Genomic DNA, 3,261 nt, shown 5'->3' with positions numbered 1-3,261 from the left:
GCTGGCCATCGCCCGTGGCATCACCCAGCCTCTTTGGTATGTGACGATACCGTGGAACATGAGTTGGAGTCAAACTTCACCTTCCTCGCCGCCTTTGCTACCCTCCAATAAATATCGGTTCCCAGAAGAGGGGAGTAGAGGAGAAGCGGACGAGGATGCATACGCTGAGATCGATCCCGGTGTAAATTTTATCAAACGTCGGTGCCCCTCCTTCCTAGCAGAGGTCTGAGCCGAGCGCGCCGTGCGTGATGGCCCCCTTCTTCCCGACCGTCTCGGCACCTCTCTCGACTGCGCTGCCGCCCCGGCTACTCGAGCGCCCGTTGCCGCTTGCTCCTGCGCGCCATCGTCAGGCCCGCATGCGCGCCACCGCATCTTCTTCGACAACAACGGGACGCGTCGTTCTGGCACACGGGCACGCATCTCCCTCCGGCCATGAGCATGTCGCATTTGCCATGTCCATCGTCAACTGCGAACCACATCTACCGGTGCCCCTTTTGCCTTTTCTCGCCAATATTTTGCGGCATGAAGACACGTCCTCCGGACCGGCCGCCGGTGGTCTAGACTGGACCGGACCGAGCAACTTCGCGCTCCTGTTTTTAGGGACCAGACATGCGGCGTCAAAGCTCGGTCCGGACGGAGAGGACCAGCCATGGCGAGGTGGCAGTAACCATGGCGTCAGCTACGGATCCTAATCAGAGGGGGAAACAAAGGTTAAAGCTACGGGGACTCACGATGAACCCGACGGCGAGGTCGGTGAGGCCGGGGAAGCAGCAACGGCAAGGTAATCGACGACGAACGACGATACTCGGACTTGGAGTTGGAGGATGATGGCGAGGGCTTCAGGGTGAATTCTGCCGAGTCCTTGCACGGGGAAGGAGATCTCAAGGTTGTGGACCTCTTGGACAAGGTTGTTCGTTGTGGGGAAGCCGGTGGCCGTGTGTGCTGTGCGCCGGTGGCCATGCATGCTCTGCTTGTGCCTGCCCGCGCCCCGCTGTGCGTGCGCTGGTCCTCCCGTGGGCTGCAATTTGCACCATGACTCGCTGAGCTTGACCCGTTGGTCCTAGCTCCAGCTGCACCGTGGCCCATGGAGTTCAGCGCCACCGCATCAGCCACCACACGGAGCTGCTACTACTGCTCTTGTGCTCTAATATTTTCTTGGATGCTTAAGCAAAACTAATGAGAAGAGAGAGAGAGAGATAGAGAATCGGTGGTTACAGCAGCATAGGAATCAGAGGATAGGATAGGCACGTGTGTGGTGGAAAGAAATCAAAGATTTTTAGTGTAAAATATAATTGCTTTCCTATTGCAGCACGGCGCTGGAGCATGGCAGGAGCGGCGCGGCATGGCGCGATGCTGGAGACGGGCTCAGGACGGGGAGAGAGATGAGAGAGATACAGATTTTTGTGATAAATAGCTGTTCGTGCAGCTCCGGTGTAGTCAGATGGAGACACAAAGAGAGATGAGATGATATTCTTTTGTACTATGCAGTTGTTCGATGAGATGAGATGTAACAGGTTGTTTGATGCTGCTTATAAGATGGATCAATGGGGTTGAGAGAGAGAGAGAGAGAGATCAGAGTGAGAAGATAGAGTTGTGGTGATTTTTTTAATTTTATGACGATCTTCGGTGTTAGTGCTACTACTATTGGAGCTGAACCAGAGACGCACTATATTAAGTACTTTGCAGATGAAAAAGAGAGAGGAAGATCGTGTTGCATAGTGCTTGCTTATGATGTTTTTCTGACGGTAAATTTGTTGGTTTGTTTGTTACAACAGACGCAAATAAACGGATTTAGTGAGTGACTGTAACACAGTTCCAATGTAATTTAATAAGACTATTAATATATTTTTGTGTTACCACAAAAGTGAACCGATGATATAGTGTGGATGTACTCAAGATGAGGTATGCACCAAATATTAATCCAGATTAGCCTTTTGATCCCGATGCTCATATAAAGTGTTGTTAAGTATTGACTTGAATCCTTCCTTTTGACGAAGACCCTCAATCCAAGTAATTCAAACCTTCTTAATTCGTAACATTTAATGCATGAATTCTTGTTCGTACTTTAATTTTGTTTTACTATTTTTAGGGTAATTGCTACTTTATTTATTCTTTAGTTCACGACCATTTCGTTCAAAATACGTCATGGATAAAAAATGGGGATACATTAAACCAAGTTTTTCATAACTTATTAACACAGTCTTCGCTCACAAGAATACCAGTCGCTTTGTTCGCCGGTCGCCTCGACCAGATCACCCGGTGCTCATTCACACCAGCAAGCAACTCCTTGATCTCTTCTATAAGAGGGCTAAACCTCGAACGGTCTTGATCTCTTGATTCGAAAGCAGGTGCCCCACCTTGATTGTTTGTCTTGAGACAAAGTTTTTCAATACCCAATTCCATCGCCAACTGAACACCTGTTGTAACATTTGAGTGGTAATAAATTACTTTTCTGTTTTCTAAACATTATGTTTCACCCGTTGCAACGCACGGGCATATGTGCTAGTATATATCTATCCCTAGCACGGATTGACTCCGTGGGTTTACCGTCATAATACGCTTTTTCCCGTGAATTTACGCTTTCAGTTTTTTTTCACCTATATTATTTTTTACATCTGAGGTGGTACTATTTTACATGCGTATCTATTACAATACGACAACGACTACCCCTCCGCCAGCCAGTCCAATCTCTCTCCCACCTCGATCATGACTGCTCAGACAACGACTACCCCTCCGCCAGCCAGTCCAATCTCTCTCCCACCTCGATCATGACTGCTCGACTGCGCAGTGCCTGACCCGTCCTCTCTGCGACACTCTGCTCTTTCCACACTCGCGGCGACCACCACCACAACATGTAAGCTTCTCCTATTTTATGTATTTTTACTTTCTCGAAATCTCTTTATTAATACCAATTGTGATTTTATTTCTGCCTGATGACTTAATATCATATTGTTTTAGCAAAGAAACCAACAAACAAGGAGAGAAAACTTAAGGCCTCTTTTGGTTCATAGGATAGGATTATCGTATGAATAGGAATTTTGTAGGAAATGAGATAACATGTATCTCAAATCTTATGAGTAGCAATAGAAAACGAGATGTCATTTGGTTGATACCAAAGAAATTTTTTCATTGAGTCTAAGCTCATTTTTATTTTCCTATGAAATATGGAGGATAGGAACCAATCATATGTAGGAATAGGAATCCATTCCTATAAACCAAAGGGCTCTAAAGAAAAAAATCCTATAAGAATCCTATCTTCTA

Source organism: Triticum aestivum, chromosome 3A (assembly GCF_018294505.1).
Source record: "Triticum aestivum cultivar Chinese Spring chromosome 3A, IWGSC CS RefSeq v2.1, whole genome shotgun sequence".
NCBI lineage: Eukaryota > Viridiplantae > Streptophyta > Magnoliopsida > Poales > Poaceae > Triticum > Triticum aestivum.
This window is presented reverse-complemented; position numbering follows the sequence as displayed.